We start from the raw sequence: 21,138 nt of genomic DNA, 5'->3' as shown, positions 1-21,138 counted from the left end.
CATCAAATATCACTGTGAAACCTAAAGTGGCAATTGCTGAAATTGAAATCAAGTTGACTTCAATTCCAGGCACAAAAAGAACATTTGTCAAAGTGACAGGATGACTTGAAATGGATGTCAGCTGCACATCTCCAATTCCTTTTATAGCATAGGAAGCATTATTAGCACATGTGACAGTCCCGCCTCGAGGTGCATTAGCCAAGGAATGAAACAACTATCTACAAGAGGTTACGTGCTTGGAAGCACCACTATTAAAATACCAAGACTGAGCATCATTAGCAAAAAAGAATGCATCAACTTTGGAGGGATCAAAAGAGCAATGGATAGCCCATGCCCAATCATCTTGGAGAGCATGTGCATGTGAGGCATCTGCTGGCTGATGGGATTCAATTGCATGTGAGGCATTTACTGTCAATCCTGCTTTCTTCTTCTTTGAAGCAATACGCTTCTTGGAGTCTGAAATTTCATGCCCTGGCTTGCGACAATAGTTGCATCTTTTCTTCTTTGACTTATCTACTATATTTTGAGATACATTGGAGGAATTGCCACTATTAGACGCATATTTAGGCTTGCCCATAGGCTTAGAAGCCTTGCCTTGTCCTTTTTGTTGTTGCCAAAGCAAATGCATGATCAAGAATAGTAGCTTGCCTATTAGCATGAGTTTGCACTTTCTACAAAAGCAAAGTGACTTACTGATCAAATGAGTAGCGATCAGGATTTCCATTGGCCAAAAGTCTTAAGGGTTGTAGCAAACCCTTGATATGTGTCTGGCAGTCCATTCAATGTAGTGCTAACAAGCTAAGAATTAGGCACCACTTCATCAATATTTGCAAGTTGCTCCATGAGGTCCTTGACCTTTGTTAACCATTGTCATTGGTGCCATTAAGATTTAGAGACTTCTACTCAATTTTGTTGGACTTGTTTTGTATCTGTGTATCTGGCATCAGGACTTTCTCTTCTAGTTTGTAGCTCATAATGTGACATGGCAGTACTCTCCAATGAAATGGCTTTTCTCTACTGCTACAAAGCTCAATTGATAAGGTTTCTTATCATCCTTATTATTTAACACGAAATCCCCCCTCTTTGATTGTCTAGTTAGATGAGCTGCCTTGTATGCAAGGCGATTTTGTCCATAGATGTTAGGGAGGATGAGAGGAATGGTTTTGAGAGACTATAGGTGAGGATCTTATCTCAGATGATTTTGGGGGAGAGATCCATACCACATGATATCATTGTAGTTTGTAGTGAGGCTTGCTATAGTTTGTAATGAGACCCTTACACATAGATGTATCATTCTAGATTATCAAGGGAGTCGAGAGGTGTAGGTCTACATGAGTATCCAAATGGCTCCAATTGTATGGAATGTCTATCATCACCACCATACCAATACTCCCTAGATGCCCCTTCATTGTGCTTGAAAGAGTATGAGATCAATCAGATCATTGAGACTTATGGCAGGTTTATGTCCGTAGGACATGGAAATCCCCTTAGCACCCATGTGTGACTAGGCCAGGATACCTACAAATCCATATCTCATGCAGTATAGATTGCCATAGGCTAGCTTAGGACATCACACCACATGACATTGGAGAGATATGCAGCTCTGCACACTATGCGACATACAAGAGGCAGAGATTGAGGAGCATGCCTTCATGTATTGCCTGCGATCGTATGAGATCCTAGGGAGGTACCATGGTATTTTCACCAAATGGTTTACTAACATAATTTGAGTCACTAACCATCTAGTACAATCATCTATACAACATTAATCATGATTCAGGTCCAAGCTCATCAGACAATACAAAATCCTAACATTTAGAGACATCAAGGTAGTAGGAAGCGGTGTGGAGTCTGATGGACCTTGATGTTGAGAGCGTTACTGGCTCTTTATTGTTGCTCAAGTAAAGAAATTAAAATAGTTGCCTTTGCAAGCTTCACGTTACACAATGCCCACCCACTTAGCAGCCACCTTGATGGCCATCTATAAACATCATGGCAATCTGCACCTCTATTGTGAGGATGCTCCTTGGGACTATCACTATCCAATGCCAAAGATCATCTACCTCCTTTCGAAGATCAACAATTTTAGCTTGGGTGCATGAGGAAATTGTTCCTATTGGATACAAGTTCCATGAGCGCTTAACCCATTTGAGGTGTCATCATAGCTACCTCTCAACATTACCAGTGTGACATCACCCCTGAGTATGCCTTATAGAAATGAGTGAGGTGCGCTAGCGTGACAAATTTTTGCTATGTTCGAGAGACATCACAACTCTGAATGGGATCCTAGTTGGCATAGAGCTTAGATCATGCACCTCAGACAATGCTGAGCAGGCCATGACATGACATGCACATTTAGAGATATCAACTCTCTCTCTCTCTCTCTCTCTCTCTCTCTCTCTCTCTCTCTCTCTCGCATGTGCATGTGCATGCGCGCTCGTGCACACACACATGCACGCATGCACACACACACACACGCACATGCGCGTGCGCGCGCGCGCGCGCACACACACACACACACACACACACACAAAACACACACACACGTATCCTTTTTGCTCTAAGAGGCAATCTTGCAAGGAAGATGACATTTGTTTGCAATCTACAGGTATCAAAGGAGAAGGAGAAGCATAAGAAAGATAATAAAAGTCAAAACTAGAGGAAATTAAGCTCAAATATGTAAACAAATGCTCCAATTGCAGGTCCCACTTCTTGACTTGCGAGACAATTCTACTTTGCTGCCAGATATAGACCTAGATGATGCAGGTATGATACAAGTATTTGCTGATAGGCGGGGCCGCGGTCACATCATATGGGCATGCACTGTTGTATATGGGTAGGATGCATGATCTCATTATTTACAATGGTCTCAGTCATTGGCCCTCTTTAGGTGGTTTCACATATTTTCCATAGGGGAAGGCTCCAACATAGTTGACTACATCATGGGATCCCCTGCCTTGACATATTGTATCCACTGACTTCTCTTTTGCACACCTCCCCTAGGGGTAGACCACACCTACCTCTTCTTTAGCATCTCCACCCCTCGTCTTGCATTACAACCCACATCACTCATGGCTCACGCTACCTGGGTGAAAGCATGATAAGGTCTCCAAAGTAGTAGTATCCCCTCAGACATCTGCTATTTGAGTAGTAAAGCACTCATCTTTAAAGTCTTATATAATATATCATTACTAAAATGTGCTTTTTAAGACTCTATACTATCTTTATTTCATAACTTGCATCAAAAAGTCAAAGAATTTGATTTATCATGATAGACATTGCGTGCTATTTTTTAATGTATATAGCTAAAATAGCTAGACACCTTACCGTGCTTTCACCCACCTACCATGACATACACTTTGACTGTAGTCTCTCACATAAGTATTATACCCACCTATACATATTGCTCACATACATCGATCACATATTATTGTTTGGGGATTGTGCTACTTTGATCACTCGCTCACTTCACAAGGCTGCCCTTCATGCCTTCCCTTACACCACTCACTCCACATGCCCCCTGCCCCTTGGCTTTGTCCTTTGCAATAACTGGTTTGATTATGAGTACAATGCTCTTCATCCTCAACTTTGATTTGAGACTAAGCATAGCCTTCCAAGCAAACTAGAGAGCATCATCGATTAGTATAGCCAGATGAAGTTGTCTTTTATCTGTTGAAATGCAGAGGACTTACTATACATTTTGTTTAGCAACAACTCCAAGGACTTTTTGAAAAAATTCCTTGAGTGGCAACCCCCATCACCCCTCACAAGCACCCACTACACTTGCATGCTACATGACATTCCACACCAGCTTGCTCCTGACCTCTCACACACCCCTCATCCTACCACGCCAAGGGGGTATCAAGGATGCGATATTGAAGCTTCATAATGCTTGAGAGAAGGATCATGAGGGGTTATGTACTGAGTATTTTCCACTACATAAAGGATTGACATCTTAGCCCCAATCTTAGCAAAGCCCTTCAATGAGGTAGTGTGTCGAGTTGGCTTTCCACACATTGGGACTCTCAACACCATCGCACCCTTTCATAAGGTAGGGGATCTCATGAGTTTGAAAAACAATAGGACCCATCATGATTGGACATGTCATGTCTAAGATATATGCATTAGTACTCAATATCAAGGTCAGCTAATTCACATAGATGAAAGGACTCAAACCAGAGGGGCAAGGCGGCTTCTGACTTGACCTCATGACCATGGATCACATACTCACACTCAAGAGTGTCATCGAGGAGGCTAGGGCATGGAGATAGAGGGTATATTGTGGCTTTGTGGATTTCGCAAAGCCTTTGATACTATACTGAGGTCTCTCCTTATTAAATGTTTATAGGAGCTTGGGTTATTACCATGAGATCACGAGCTATTATGGCACTTTATGATAGAGTTTTGAGTAGGGTCTAGACTAGAGCTGGATGGACAAAGGAGAGCATGAGCACTACCAGGGTCAAACCTCCAATCATGTTGGCCTCCTACATAGATGAGCTAGAGACATTTATAGAGACATTAGAATGGGCTGGATGTTCTCATGCTGGCTCCATGATTTAGATCTCGTTGTATGCAGATGATATTGTGTTGTTATGCTCCTCTGCAAGGGGTCTCTATAGACACATAAATGCATTATAGTCATTATGTAAGTCACATGGTTTGAAGATCAACCTAGATAAAACCAAGGTCATGATCTTCAACACATCCCTTGTCCTATTTTTACAATGAGGTTGGCAACATAGGCCCTTTTAGTAGAGGGTATGCCTCGTTCGCTAGGTTGGAGTGAAACTCACACTTTTAGGACCCTTGGACCAAGGCTCTCCTTTTCCACTCCTTGGTCCAACCAACGAGCATGTACAATAGCCCTTATTGGGGATCGGATCTCTTTGATGTAGAGTGGGATCAGTTATAGTGTCTCTAGGTTCTCATGCTATCATGGATGATATGCAGTAAGATGGAAGTTTTGCACCAGATCATTTAGGCTAAGTTTGGCTCCTATCCACTCTACGGTTTGATGTGACATTCTAGGTCATCACTTATCTGTACCATGTGAGGGGATATGATATTGATCTGTCTACCAACTAAGCTAGGAAAATAAGTGTATGTGGTCTGTGTGTGTGTGTGTGTGTGTGTGCGCGCGTGCGTGTGCATGCACGCGTATGTGTTTGTGCATGCACGCATGCACGTATGTGCATGTGTATGTGTGTGAGTGTGTGCACATGCGCGCGCATGCACCTGTGTGCATGTGCACATGCATGCATGCATGCGTGTGTGCACAATGTGCATGCATGCATGTGTGTGAGTGTGTGTGCAAGCACATGTGTGTGTGTGTGTGTGTGTGTGTGTGTGTGTGTGTGCATGCATGCATGTGCACGCATGCACGTGTGTGTGTGTGTGAGAGAGAGAGAGAGAGAGAGAGAGAGAGAGAGAGAGAGAGAAGGAAAGATACACATTCAAAACACTTTAGAAACTAAACAAAATTTTGGGGGGGGGGGAGAGAGAGAGAGAGAGAGAGAGAGAGAGAGAGAGAGAGAGAGAGAGAGAGATCTATTAACGTATGTGGGAGAACTCATGGGTCTATGACACAAACCCAAAAAGTGACTTATTACATCTAGATAACTAGAGAGTTAGGGTAGTGCACAAGGCTCACCTCCACTTGAGTTATTATAGGGCATAGCTTCATTCTAAGTCTAAGAGTCTTTGGGTTTGGATTTGAAGTCTCTAATCATTGCATGCCCATTTGCTTGCTTTTGGATGGTTCCTTTATTCTTGTGAGCTCATTGTTTCTCTATTTCAGTTGGATTGGTGTGAGCTCTTCAAATATCCAAATCTTTGTACCCTTAAGCTTATGTGTTTATCTGAGGATCTTGACTCTTGCTACCCTCCCTCTAAAGTAGACCTGTGCTTGTGTGCCATTATTGCATATATCATGTTCACCCATTCAAGTTGGATTACTTCCTTCTTAAGACATGATTATTTCATCTATGTCTTTCTCCTCATCTTCATCAAGGAAACCCTCTTTCATCACCCCAATGCCTAATATTTTCTTATCGCATGCTCTAGCTCCCTAGTCTTTTAGTTCCACATAAATATCTACTCTATTAAATTTATTGTTGTCATTGGTAGCCATTTATTGCTTGATTGAGCTCACTTGATTGGTGATCATGTCCTCAATCATGGAGACAAGTATCGGTGCCAGTGGAGATGCATTAAATTTATGTATAGCCTCTATAGGAATTTCGTGCTTTCCATTGCTCTTCATATCTTGCCATTTCCTCTCAAATGCTACAAGTTGAGGCTTGAGCTCTTTGATTTCTTGTTGCAAGTAATAGATTTGTTCCTGTGGGTTTGCAATGATCCTTTGTCCCAAATGAGGCTTTTGCATATGGAGCGGGAGTCGATAATGCTACAATGGTGAAGTATGAGGGTTTGCTAACCAGAGTTAAGGTAGGAAATGGCTTCATACTAGGAATATCCATATTGGCCTACATAAATATGAGTCCCCAATGATGTAACTAACTCCTAGGTTGGGGGCCAGGAGTTTATCCCAACCTTGGGGGTGGGTGTTTGGAACTTTGAACCTTAGAGTTGACCTAGAATTGAACAAAGGGTACTGAAAAAAACTAAAAGTCGATTTCAACTAGTGGCACTGAGAAAAGGATCTATGAATTGACAAGCTGATGAGTTAGGAACACCACAAATAGAACCTGGCTTTGAGCTACATGCGACCTTCTTCTCTACTGGCGACACTTGTATCCTTCTTGGGTGGTAATGTTGGAGTTGGTTGTCTCCTAGATATTAGCGATGCTATAGAGGGAGGCCAAGGAGAGCTAGTATTAGATGGGGGAGCTCTACTACTAGGCATTTGAAGGAGGAGAGTTGCTAGGCCATCTAGGTGGCTAAGAGAGGAGAGCAGCCAAGGTAGAGCTAGACAGGGCTAAGGGAGGTTGAGCAAAACTAAAATGGAGAGGTTGAGGTACTAGGTGGCTAAGAGAGGAGAGCTACTGTGTGTGTGTGTGTGAGAGAGAGAGAGAGAGAGAGAGAGAGAGAGAGAGAGAGAGAGAGAGAGAGAGAGAGAGAGAGAGAGAGAGAGATTTTTAAAGTCTTCAGAAGATTCATGGGTCTATGAGACTATGAGAAATCTAATGCTAAATGCTAAGTAGTACGCAATCATAACATCATTATCATCATATCAGAACGCATCCAATGTCAAGTTTGGTCAGATACATGAAATACATGAGGGGAGGCCCCAAAAGGGGGCATGGGAAATCATGATGGGCCTTATGGTGGGTGGGGCTGTGCTAGCATGAGGTCAAAGATAAAACGTTGGCAATGTTTTATCTCATCTCAAAGATAAAACGCTAGCAACATGGGTGGGGCTCTGTAATCATACTCTGAGATGAGCCTCTCTGTGTGTCCAATCCATATCTTTGCGATCTGAGTAAAAATTCTATGTGCCTAACAACCTCATGGATGATGGTGGCTAGGCATCTCTGATCTGGATAGGAGAGGAATCAAGAGAGCCATTTCTGAAGAGATAGGAGAGGAATCAAGAGAGGAGTCCACAACCATCTCTAATTTGGATAGGAGAGGAATCAGGAGAGGAATCAAGAGAGGAGTCTGCAGCCATTTTTTAAGAGATAGCGATAGCAGCCTTGAATCTAATAGTATACAAGGCATCTAAAAATGAAGTTCTCCTCATACTCAATCTCTTGTTAATCACAGAAGGTGTAGATGCTACTTTCTGTGGGTATTCACTTAGCTCATCCACTCTCCATGGAGATTCGATGTGATGAAATATGAAAATTTCCGATAGAGATCCTTACTGAATGTGGGAGGTGGATTCGAGTAAACCCTGGAGGATCAACAAAGCCCTCCTCAAAGATATGCAAGCAATGATCCCTATAGAAGCAAAGCTTAACTACTAGGAGCTCACACTCTATGCCAACCAATCTTGAGTGTGTAGCCATAGAATATCCTCCACACTAGTTGTTACAGTATAAGACAAATCCAAGGCTCCTCTGAAAGAAATGAGTGTCTGAGGAGGGGCATGCAAAAAACAAAAAAAGTAGTGTCATCTGCCAAATCATAGCTATGAGTTTCTATTATGTCTCAGGGGAAGCTTCAGCCCAAAAATATCAGCTTGTGATCTTTGAAAAATGTCCATAGCTTCAGCCACAAAGAGAAAAAGAAAAGGGGCAAGAGGGCATCCTTGATGGACTGATATAGAAATATGAAATCTCTCTCCCCCAATTCCTTTAATAAGTACCTGGCTATGGGCTACTCTGTACAAATAGGAGATCCCTCTAATCCATGCATCTGAGAATCCAAAACGATGAAGGTTGCCCTTTAGGAAATCCCAATCTACTGTATCATAGGCTTTTTTGAAATCCAAGAGTAGAATGGCTTATTTATGGTGGCCACTTTGCATAGCCCAATATGAAGCCTCCCAAAAAGAACAAATATTATTAAAAAAGATCCTTCCATGCACAAAGCCCATCTGCATGTCATGGGGATGAGGTTCAAAAGATAGGGTTGCAATCATAAGCTAATCGCTTTTGCTAGAATTTTATATAAGGTGCCCAAGAGAGTGATTGGTCTCCATTGTGACACCAAATTTCTACAACCCCCTTTTGGAATGAGATGCATGAGATTCTCTGTAACTCATCCAGAAATAGTATGAGCATCCCAAATACCTCATAGGGTTGAGATGATGTGTTCCCCAATCTCATCCCAATGAGCAATAAAGATTGCTAGGGAAAGGCCATCTAAACTAGAGCACTTGCACTTATGAAGAGGAGTGTTGAATTCTGTATTGGTGAAAGGTGCATCTAGCAATGTCCTCATCCTTGGTTTCACCAATAGTGGAATATGCTACCAAATTTGGACCCTAGTAGCATATCCGACGGCGTATCAAGATCTGCCTGCAATGAGAAGGGAGGCATTAAAATCAGCTATCCACATGAAGGTATGTTTATCAATCTGCAGAACCCCATCTGTGTCAATGAGGTGAGTAACACTCTCTCTACATTGTCTTAGGCCATGAGCAGAGAAGAAGTGCTTATTGACTCTACCACGCATTTGAGTCCAAAAGGACTCTCATTCATGAAAGGCATACTCTGCTCTCTGTGATCTAGAAATATCTCTTGAAGAGCCCTTGTTGTAGCAAGGATCCTAAACTAGCAATCCTCATTGGCGAGAGAAAGCAGCAAGGAATTCCTTACCCAACCCAAACTAGTGGCGAAAACAAACCCTTCGATGGGGGAAGAACTCCTTCTTGAAAAGTGAAGGAGAGGACCAAGTGCAAAAAAATCTATGGGTGAAAGAACCCATCCTTCTAAAGAGGAAGCCAACCTGGAATAAAAAATAATACCAACCCCTTAGGTATCACTATGGTTTTAGTCTGAAGTACTGCTAATGTTGCAACCTGAGGAGGATCATGAGAGGTCACTAACCACAACCAAAACGAAAATGTCCAAAGCCCCTAGTGTGGCTAGGTCAAGGGTGTGTGAGGTCCTCTGAGATGTACGAGTCTGAGGTGGTGCTAGAGGAACACTCTGAGGAGGAATAGTCAAAGGAGGTCGTGGAGGAGCTACACCAAAAGAATTTTCGGGCATCTTTTTCTTTTTCAATCAATCCCTAGAAAAATGCCCAAAGGTCTTGTAGATCCTCTATTGGTCTTGTCTGCTTGCAATCTCAACTCGCTATTGAAAAAAGCAACCATCAAGGCACTAGAGCATGATATGATCATCGAATAACTTAAGGTTGTCAACAATAACCCTCACTCTAGGAACCCCATCTAATTTGACTGCCTCTACTACTAAAGAGGGTAAATCAGGGAGGAGGGGGATCTCAGTGACAACTTTGAAGCACTCTCCACTAAAAGCAAGAAGTTGATGGTAGGCTCGGGGAAGTCCAAGAGACCTACTGAAGAGTGCAATGCCATGACTATCCTCTTCCACTAATACCGAGACCATGTCCTATACCATCTGGAATTGCAATGGTGCCTTATGGTCAAAGCCATGGAACCTCTCAAAGTCTTACACGGGATGAGACAATCTTCTATATAGAGAAATATCAGAGCCCAGAGTGCCCACTACAAGTGGTTAGTAGATACACAAGTAGATACCATATAGAGATGAGATGAGGGACATAAGAAGAATATGAGGGTCAGGCGGGGTGGTGATACTTTACAGATCATCCCTTATCAAGGCAATCTTTGTAGAGAGGATGGGAAAATTTTCATATTACTCACATGGCAATTCATGACCTTTTCATCCACAATATGCTATTTCACATGGCAATTCACGACCTTTTCATCCACAATATGCTATTTCCCATGCAAGATATTCCACTTTTCTAGAGATGTATGTGAGGAGGCCAAGACGTCACCATATGCAGCCCTTCATCTAGACATTATAGACTTCTTGAGACATGGATAAGTCCTCGTTGGGGACTTCAAGGCAAGGATACGTGCACATAAGGTACCACTTCTAGACTTTTGAGATGATGCAATCTTGCTGTGAGATATGACCTAGACAATGCAACTATGATATGAGTCTTTGCTAACAGATGAGCCCTAGTCGCATCATATGGACATGAAATTTTGGATGTGGTTGGGGTACATGATCTTATCATTTATGATGTTCTCAGTTGATGGACCTCCTTAGGTGGTTTCACCTATTTCCCACATGGGGGGAATGGGGGGGGGGGGACTTCCAGTGTAGTTGACTACATCATGGGATCCCTTTGCTTTCATATCACTAACTTCTTTGTTTCACCACACCCTCTAGGGGAAAACCACACCTAGCTCTTCTTCAGCATCTCTACCCTTCGTCTCACAACACGACCTACATTACTGATCACTCATATCACCTACCATGATATACACTCTGATTGTAATCTCTCACTCAAATATTTTGCATGCCTATACACATTGCTCACATACATCGATCACATACCACTATTAGAGGACCGTGTCTCTCTGATCACTCATTCACTTCATGAGGATTCCCTTCACACCTTCCCCTACACGACTTGCTTTGCCCACCCTTACCCCTTGGTTCTACACTCTACAATAGCTAGTATGATGGTTTCTTCATTCTCAACTCAGATTTAAAATCTTTTGAGAAAACCAGAGATGATGTGTGAGTACTGTCGATTAGTATGCTCAAAGAAGCAAGATTTTGTTTATCAAAACCAGAAGTAATACATATTTTGTTTTAGCAACAACTCTAAGGATTTTTTGGTGGAAAATCCTTGAGCGGTGATCCCTATCACCCCTCATAGACACCCAAGTCTAGTACACCTATGTACACACACTATATGACATTCCCCACCAACCCACTCCCGATCTCTCGCACTCACATCGTTCTACTTCTTACACTCTTTTCACCAAGGGCAATGTCAAGGATGCATTATTAAAGCTCCATAATGGCCAAGAAAAAGACCATGAGGGACTATGCACTGGGTTTATTTCATATAGGACAAACATCCTAGCCTTGATCTTAGTGAAGTTCTTCAATGATGCAGTCTGTCTTGGCTTTCCACACACTTGGAAACTTAACAACATTGCACCTATTCGCAAGGCAGGGGATCCCATGAACTCGAAAAAGTACATGACCATCATGATCGGACATGTCATGTCTAAGACATATGCATCAATACTTGACACAGAGGTCAATCGATTCACAGAGATGTAAGGACTTGAGGCATAGAAGCAAGCTAGTTTTTTACGTGTCCATGACCACATACTTACACTCAACAATGTCAACAAGGAGGCCAAGGTGAAGGCAGAGGGTCTATTATTTCTTTGTAGATTTCCACAAATCCTTTGACACAGTACTGAGGGCCCATCTTACTAGACATGAGCAAGGTTATGATGAGGAGATCATATGGGCTATTATGGCACTACAAGAGGGTCTCAAGTAGACTTTGGATAGGAGCTGGATGGATAGAGGAGATCATGAGCACTATTGGGCTAAGGAAAGGTTGCGCACTTTCACCAACCCTATTTGGCCTCTATATACTAGGGGGGGCATGGTTCCTTGATTTATATGTAGATGATGTGGTGCTATTAGAACAAGCTCGAGAGTTTTATGGAGACATTATGGAGGGCATGGTTCCTTGATTCAGATCCTGCTATATGTAGATGACCCTAGGGGGGGGCATGGCTCCTTGATTTAGATCCTGCTACATGTAGATGACATGCTACTATTATCTTCTTCTATAGAGAGCCTCTAAAGACACCTAGATGTGTTACATGCATTCTGTGAGTCGCACAAATTAAGGGGCAAGCTTTATAAGACCAAGGTTATGATCACTCCAAGATATTCACCCCAATAGCTATGCATGGAGAGCAGTTCACTTTTGATGGATCATCAATGGAGATTGTTTCATCACACACTTATCTAGGAGCTCTCTTCTCTATTCTTGTTTCATGATGAGATTGGCTATACAAGACCACTTGAGTAGAGGATATTTTTCATTAGCTCAGCTAGAGAGACAATGCTTTTACTCATACATTCGGGACCCTCAGGCCAATGCTTTTTTTTTTAACTCCTTAGCTTGACTAGCAAGCATGTATGGTAGCCCTTGTTGGGGGTTGGGTCTCTTAGATGCAGATTGGACTAGGATCACGATAAAATCCAGGTTCTCATCTTATCATGAATGATATGACATGCCAAGATTTCAACTTAATACATCCAAAGAGGGTTTGTAAAGTAGGAGGGGCAAAACAACCCTCCCCATTAGGTGCAATGTGGAATTAGTTAATTAGTCAATATGAGAGAGAGAGAGAGAGAGAGAGAGAGAGAGAGAGAGAGAGAGAGAGAGAGAGAGAGAGAAGAGAGAGAGATTTATCAATCACATGAAAGGCCAAAAGGGCTTATGAGAGTACTAAATGTTTACTAGTCACTCGACTAGTAAAACTCTACAACATTTTTTCTAGTCAATTATTGACTAGATATCTAACTTTATAACATTTTTGTTGGTGGGCCCCAAAAGTTTAGGCATCATTTGGTAATGTGCCCACATTTGTTGAGCAATGCTCTGTATTTTCTATGTGTGTTTATAGCTAATGGGAAAGGTAAAGTAAGAATGAACACATGAATATTACCTTTTGATTTTGGCTTCTTAAGTAGACTCCATATTTTTTGGGGAAAGTGTGCTAATGCTTTACAATGCAGAGTGATAAAAAATTGTGCATCACAAATCAACATCATCGTGTGGCAACTCTGATTAACAAAAATTCAATGTCTCATGATGATAAATGCCGATTCAAATTTGCAACCATGTGGCCATCACAATATTGATGTTGGCATGGGGTGGCAATATGTCTATGTAACCAATGATCAACTTTAGACTATTATTTATAGCTTGTGGATTAACCATATTTTAACATTAAGCAAGGAAGTTTTTAGTTTTATCTTCCTCAATCTAATCGATGGTGCTAATATAATATTTCTTTTTTTGCATCGAGGGAGAGATAATGGTGGAGAGCCATGGTTGAGTAAATGGGAGCTCCAACTAAATACCCTTCAATGGAGACCGCACAGAATTGATCTCTTGCATTTCCAAAGTCCGCAAATGAAGCTTCAAACCCCACCTTCTTCATCTTAAATCAAATAGTGCAAACTTTTTGAAAGAGTAGATATACAAGGAAAGTACTCAATCAGGGTCTATGATTGGTTAGGAACCAATTGGTGTATCTTGATCTCCCTTTGACTTTTGGCATCCAAGTGGATGATTTATCTAAGAGGTTAAGAAAAGTTATAGGTGTTGAAAAGGAGTACTTCAAAAAGGGCACCCCCACAACGATGCATCCACATTAGATTTATAGTTCAAATACTAAAATTTCTCATAATGGAAATAAGGGGTAACATTTTAGATAGGAGGCATTATGTTTTAAGCAGGGATGTTTTTATCGAAGCTATACTAATATATTAATATAAAATCTTGGTGAAAGTTTATAGCGGTAAATTTTTAGTTTCGTAATATTAATATAACATAGTAAGGTTTTATATATTTTCTTCTCAAATTTGAAGTAAAAGATGCAAATCCTGGCGAAACTTCATATTTTTTTGTACAAAAGTTTCAAATTGTGGCGATTTTTTCAAACATTTATTTTTATTAGGACATACAAACTTTCGGCACCAATTTAAAAGTTTTGCTTCTTAACGAAACTAGCCTGAAAAAATCATCCATGGTTTTAAGAACTTAGCAAATCATTTATCCTTGCGTTGTAGTTGGATATCTAATCAATCATTGACTAGCATAAACAGATGTCTCAAAAGACAAGGAAAGAAAACAACAAGGTGATTATTTGGCAAATAAGAAACTCATAAAGAATATTGAATTATATTTGACAAATGTTTACGAGCACTTGTTAAGATTATTGACAACAAACAACAATCAAGTAGATATTGATGGGGCCAAGATTGGCTTTCTTAATATCTAGGCCCGTAACAGTAGGGGGGATTAGGTCTTTGGAGGATGCAAGTCAAACATTGAAGCCCAAGTCAACGAGACAAATAAGAAGCAAAGGGAATGAAAGACACAAACTACAATGCATGAAAGCTACATGAAAAGGGAATGAGAGACACAAACTACAATGCATGAAAGATGTGATTTTGTATTTGCATGCACCATATTGCCAAGAATATGCTAGAAACGAATGCAAAATACAAAAATAGAGATATAGTAGATTCCTAGGGTGCATAACAATATAGCCTTAGGTACCAAACCAGATAATCTATGGTTACTAGACTCCTATAGCCCCTTTTAATCTGTTAATGTAATTAACCAGTCTTGACTAAGGAGCAAGTATGATTGTAGGGAGTCCAAAGTATTACTAAAATGCAAGAAATGCATTAGAGATCAAAACACAAGCAATGACCATTTTCATCATCCTTTTATTGGGAGGTGGTTGTCACAAATCAATGCCAAATGGACATGAAACAATATGTTATGCAAAGTGGGTATATGCCTTGCACACTATTACTCCACCAAGGGCTATATGTACAATTGATGCATATGATAGTTGATACACATATAAGTATTATTTGTAATAGCCAGTGGATGAGATCGGTTGAGTGGTACCAATTCAGGATGGAGTTGTACGTGTTTATGGATCAAAAAATATTTGAGTGTATTGGATAGTTATAGTGGCCCGTAGGTGCAAGATGTACCTCATGGGGCAGTCCCCTGGACATAGTCCTTTCAACCAACATAGCAGAGCATATTTTTTAAATAGCTAAATGCTAACTTGATTTATTTAATAATATATTTATTGATATTTAGAAACATACAAATCCCAGGTATTGGTCAACTCTAGGGACACAACAACTTTTGGTCGACTTGTTGGAGATGGCATTTTACCTTGAGTGAATATACTATCACTTTTATCGCTTTATTTTTTTCACAATAAGTGAGACTTATTTCAACTACGTCTTAGTGCGTAAGATTGATATTATTTTTTTTTATAGATTCGTTCTCAAATCGAGTTCTTTGTTGCAACTCCAAGTTTGAGACTAGTTTTAAGGGGACACATGCACCAAGGAAATTATTATATTGTTCCTCGGTGAGTTGAGGGGGCCAATAGACCGGATCTTTGTATGCTTCTTGGGATACAAAGAGTGTGTAGGATGGTATGCATTTTTTTGTGGGCAAAATGGAGATTACGTATATCAATTTTGCATTTTATTCATGCTCCTGCACATAAGTATTCTAACTAATGAGTTGCAAAAGTCTTTTGGTTTGACAATTGTAGTTCTTAGCTTGATTTATTTGCCTTGAATAGGTACAATATGGATTTCTGAGACTCCACAGTACAAATGTGATCGACACCCACGTGGGACTGCAGTAAATAGATGTAGGATTTTTTGATTAGGACAGTTCATTTCTTCCCCTCTTTATGAATGGGCCTCATATATGGATGTGTTCCTTTGTTTATCTATCCATATTTGTGACCTCCTTTTTGGGGGACAAAATACACTCAAGATTTTATGCTGTGGTTCCCCAAGGAGTTGCTGGGATCATTAGACCACATAGCACCTCTATTCCCATTTGGGATACAGGGACTATGTGAGCTTTGGTGTTTTCCCTGGGAATCTTATGTACATATTATATCCTCGCATATTGATACATTATTCTCGTATGTATAATTTGAAGTACACTTATTCATAGAGCACATTTTTTGTTAGCTTGCATTTGATATTAGTTTGCTTTTTGTGTCTTATAAAAGCTCTTTTGTTATGTAGTTGGTATAAGAGATCAACATACACGCCTTTCTAACAGTGCTAGCTCTAACCATGACACACTTGATAAATCTGGTGATGTTAGTAGACTAATTGCAACCCTTTCCCTCATGCATAATAAAAGTCTCTCTCTCTCTCTCTCTCTCTCTCTCTCTCTCTCTCTGCATGTGTGTGTGTGCGCGCACACGTGCGCATGTGAGTGCACAAGTGCACATTTCTGATTGTGTTAGAAGGTGGGGGTTGTGCACAAGGGGGGGGCATTGCACAAGTCTTTTTGCAAATTTGATCCTTAATCCTTTAAATCCCAAATTTTAAAATTTTGGGTAGTACATCCCCCACTTAATCCAAAATACTCCTCCCCCTTGTACTGAAAGAAAAGTAGTGCATAGGATGGCCCAACTCCACCCTATTGAAAGGATGGAATTTTCTTTAAAAGATAAAATTCCCTTGTTTAGCATCCCGAGACTATTGTCTTGTCCTTTTGGATAATGCAAATGTTTGTCTCATGCTGTTTTTCTCTCCATTTTGGAGCATAATTAGATGCCTCTTTTTCTGTCCTTTTAGATTCCTTTTAAGCGGTGGCTCAATTGTTCCCTTCTCTACCTTATTTTTTCCTTTTTGCCCAACCCTTTTTGGAAGTTTTGTTGCCTTTCCCTTTTGTATGCCCTTTAGTTTGAGCTTTTTCTTGTGTTAAAAGGGTTGATTTTGCAACCATTTCTACAAGGGTTTTACATTAAAAAGAAGAAGCATGTGCAATAGGTTCCATGTTCCATATTCATGGTTAATTATTTTAAGATGTATTTTTGATTTGGTTGGTCTTGTGTTGCATGTTGACATAGAAGGGTGAAATATTATGCACGTCTAAGATGTCATGATTTTAAAAGATTACAATTGTGAGGCAAATACATTTTACAATTTCAAGTGCAAACAGTTGCAAAAACACATCTCAAGAAAATAAGTTTTGCATTTCACATGTTCATTACATAAAAATTCTAGCACATAGCTAGCAATGTGTGAAAATACCTAATGCCCAAGGGGAACTAGCTGCATTGATTTGTCTCAAGAACTAGAATTCCTCATCAAAGTATTGGGAATACAATGAACGTCAAGCATATCCATTATTAATTGCCAATTCATCATGCCAAGTTTTGTGATCTCTACCATGGTATTTCATGCACTTTGAAAAGTATATCTTGCAAATACATTATGGTCATGTCTGTTATCACCACAAAACATTGGGGCACTAATTGATGCATTTTTTATTGTATCAAACTTATATTACTTTTAAAAAGTTGGATATGTGCCCGTATTACTATTAAAAATGTAATGTTAGTATTATCATTAGTATAAGTATCAACACAAGCATCAAAATAAACGTAGAAAACCTAAAAAAGTTATCGACACTCATGCTAACGCTATGTATACAAAAAAATTTCCCTAATCTACCAATTTTTAGTAATGATAATATGCTTACATTGTTTGTACAGTATGCAAGGACTTTTCCAATGACTCATTTAGACCCCTTTCTACAAAGATACCAAAATGTCACATCCTCTCCCCAAAAATCCATGAACATCTTAAAGTATTACATAAATTAGTTTGAAGAGGATCTCATCCGAGCATTACATTAATCATTCATGAATAAGGACACATCCTCATCCTCATGCCCTCATCGCCCATTCTACTCTCTCCTTATCATCCTCATCACCCTAGGTTCCACCTCCCTTTTCAAACTCTATGCTCAAGTGCCTATTCCCTTGCATCTCCCACTTAATGCCAATGCAAAGTCATTATTTGAATTTAAAGTTCACAAAAAAAGTAAGAACTTAAGAGTTATGTATTCGAACACTTATATTGATGAAGAGTTTTCTGAAAGTCTCACCCCTTTGCTCCTTGCCTATCCCATCGTTGTATGCAATCTTATACTCATGGGTAGTGCAATAGCAATCTATCTTCATTTTTAGTGTAGCACAAAGATGCTTTAGCTAACATAGTCACTTTAGAAAGTACACATGTATAGATAGCACCAATTGAAGTGTAAAAGAGGCTTTGCACCACTAATCCCATCAAAATTAAGGGGTTGCACACTTGTTTCCCTACACAATGGCCTTTACCCACCCCATATGGGAAAAATGTTCAGGATGAAAAGTGCCAAAAATATCACAAATAGTTAGTTGCATAAATTGTCTTACGAAAAGCTCAATCATCAATTCAAAGGGCTTTGCACATTTATTGGCCGAATCGACCATATTTACCTACCCCATATATGTAGAGAGTTAGCAAGAAAGATTGAGGGACCAATGGCAAAACTAGCAAGAAAGATTGGGGAACACTATTGTGATGGGGCTTTTATGAGTAGCGAGAGAAATGGGATTGAAAGGTGAGAGGGGCCAATGGTGTGAAATGCCACAGTCCAAGGTGGAGGACCATAAAAGCTAGAGAAGGTATAACCTCCTCATTTTTCTTCCTCCGATTTCAATGCTTAAATCAATGGCTACGGAGGCTTAGACAAAACCTTCAAATTGTGTACTAACACTTATACCAATGTTTATTCAATATTCTATGTTTTGATGCTTTTGGATGATTTTGCACTAATTTATAACCCAAGGTGTTCAACTTGTCCCAAGTTCAAGATAGGATTATATTACAAAGAGGATACCATGCGTATTGTAAGAGATCGTCCGAGTGTCAATGAAGTAACATTTGGTCATATTCAAAAGTACAGTCCGTGCAAGGCACTTCCAAATTCTAGAACCAGAGGTTTGATATGAGGCCACAGGCCACCAATCCACAAACCTCTAGATTATTGCATTGATGTTTTTTTACATCCCAAGATGACAAGGTGCCATGACAACATGCATGGACCAAGGCAATGAGCATCATTGCACAATTGACCTCAAAAATATTTACTCCATCTTAACCATGGATGAGCATTCAGAGAGATGTATGCAAGTTGAGGAGGATGTGCATGAAAATAAAGGGATACAACCTCATGAGTTTGCTTATGATGAGTCAATGGATGGCTTGATATGTGCATTCTATGGTAGAGAGGAAGATGGGATAGCCTAGTTTGCCAAGGATAAAACTCGTACCATCGTCCCTGGATGGCATAGCTTATGGATTGGCATGCTCAAATTTGCTTGATAATGACACACTATTGTAAAACCGTGGCAAGCCACGGGCTATAATAGTGCAACTCCATGAGCATAATTTCTCTGAAAGCATGCATGTTCATCAATCCGAAACCTTCTTCCAAGTAAGTGGTATTGCCAATCAACGTGTGTAGGGCCAGATACAAGGGATCGCAAATTGAGTCCCATCACATCGGACGACTAGCAAGAACACTAATGAATGCCATCTTGTGTTGAACTAGGGTAGCAAATGGACGTGCTGTCACCCTAAGAGCCATCTGCAAAGAATAGAAATAAGAAGACAAGTCACTTCAATCTTCGAAAAAGTATCGTGTGGAATCATGCTTTCTTCACGGAAGAAGGTGAAAGCATTATGCCTGCAAGGGAGCAGTAGTATGCAAACATTATTCCTTTTGCATAATTTGCATGCAAAAAATGCAGCCGCCCAGCTGCTGCTGATCGACTTGGTCCCTCATCAATTTGGGTTGCTCTTGCATCTTTGTGTTGATTTGAGAAGGCGATGATTTTGCTTCTTCTTCTTCCACCTCCCCAGTCTCCCCATATCCTTCCTTGTTTTGAAGTTTCCTCTACACCATCAGCCCCACTGCCTCCAACTTGCTCCTCTAGTTCCACGCCACTACCTCACCCCCTCTTGCCACAGCTGTGCCTCCTCACTCACCCGCTTCACCCTTTCCTCTAGTTCTCCATTCCTGGACCTCGCTTTCTCCAACTCCTCCGTTTTAGTCCTCCCTCTATGGCCACTAGAATCTGACGAGCCTTGCTCTCTTCTCCTCCAAGCATTGCTTCATCTTTTCCCCTGTCGACCATACATAAAATATCAACGTGGATTACACAAATATCATCTTCTAAAAAGCTTAAAAATTTGGCGCGGATAGCTGCTCACCTGGATTTTGATCACTTGTTTGATCTCATCGTTCTGCAATTTGTTGGTCATCATCGACATGAAAACTGAATCAGTGTTTAACCTCCCGCTTGTCAGAGGTATAGGAGGGTTCAATCAACCCGCATCAAACAACACACGGACATCACTTGAGAAGGCTCTAGCTATTTGAGAGGCGCTATTTGGAGGATCGTTACCATCTTGATAGCAACCCATCTTAGCCATAGAGGTGTTCTACCTAGTGACCACATCTAGAAATTTTCTGGACCTCTTAACCGGCCCTGCTATATTGCATGAAAGCCCATGGGCAGAACCGCCGTTCCAAAGAACTTGCTATTATAAATCGGTTCCTAAAAAGAGATGCATTCCTACTTCCGCAACATCATGTGTTTAATTAGCCATTCCATAACGGAAAACCAATGCGTGAAACAATTCGAAATGAAAAATCCTGCAAACAGGGAAATTCAATAGTTGTCACCTGTAACATAGAGTCAAGACTCTTTTTTGCTAAGTTGGGACTAAAGCTTTTCAATAAAGCAGTTGCTGCAGCGTGAGAGGAGTTCCAAATGGGTTGGAAGCAACGAAAGAGATGACCCAGCTCCAAAACTAGAGATCCTCAAGCATGGAGCGTCAGATTCCACTGATAAACGGACTGCTCGACGTGTTCCAACGAGAGAGAGAGAGAGTTCTTAGGCGACATGAGATGTGAGAGGATGGACTCTATAATTGACTGATTACATTTGACGGTCCAAATTAATTAGATCAATCCAAGGGCCGAGATTCTTTTAATGGTCCTAACCACTTAGTCTCCTTAATATAGTATAGATTGTAGAATCTTGTAGATGGA

Source organism: Dipteris shenzhenensis, chromosome 21, assembly GCF_047967505.1.
Source record: "Dipteris shenzhenensis isolate YYH24624 ecotype China chromosome 21, Dip_SZ_1.0, whole genome shotgun sequence".
Lineage (NCBI taxonomy): Eukaryota > Viridiplantae > Streptophyta > Polypodiopsida > Gleicheniales > Dipteridaceae > Dipteris > Dipteris shenzhenensis.
This window is presented reverse-complemented; position numbering follows the sequence as displayed.